The sequence below is a fragment of the Gavialis gangeticus genome, unplaced genomic scaffold (genome assembly GCF_001723915.1).
Source record: "Gavialis gangeticus isolate Ggan-Ray unplaced genomic scaffold, GavGan_comp1, whole genome shotgun sequence".
NCBI classification, from domain to species: domain Eukaryota; kingdom Metazoa; phylum Chordata; order Crocodylia; family Gavialidae; genus Gavialis; species Gavialis gangeticus.
In genome coordinates this window covers 30,729,269-30,729,483 of record NW_017729032.1, presented here as the reverse complement: position 1 = coordinate 30,729,483, position 215 = coordinate 30,729,269, and the positions used below count along the sequence as shown (strand labels likewise).

At 57.2% G+C, this 215-nt stretch overlaps 1 protein-coding gene across 1 annotated transcript in view; it reads left to right on the top strand.

Moving 5' to 3' along the window:
• PDGFD (platelet derived growth factor D) overlaps nt 1-215 on the top strand; it is a gene marked incomplete at its 5' end in the record, with an annotated part of 126,613 nt that overhangs the window by 9,611 nt on the left and 116,787 nt on the right. The gene's annotated exons all lie outside the window — the stretch shown is intronic.

Sequence of the window (215 nt, the reverse complement as noted above, 5' to 3'; positions counted from 1 at the left end):
CCCCCGCCAGCTCCAAAAAAAAAATTAGAAAAACCCAGACTCATCGTTCCTGCCCAGTGGGGGGTGATCCCCACTGAACCCCAGTGCTCCATGCCACATGGGGGGCTCTTCCATGAGAGCCCCCTGAAGCCCCGAGGCTGCTGCAGGAGCGGTGAGTCCCAGGATTTTTCTTAGTTTTTTTTTCTTAAAGGGCCAGAGCTGGGGCAGGCGGGGCA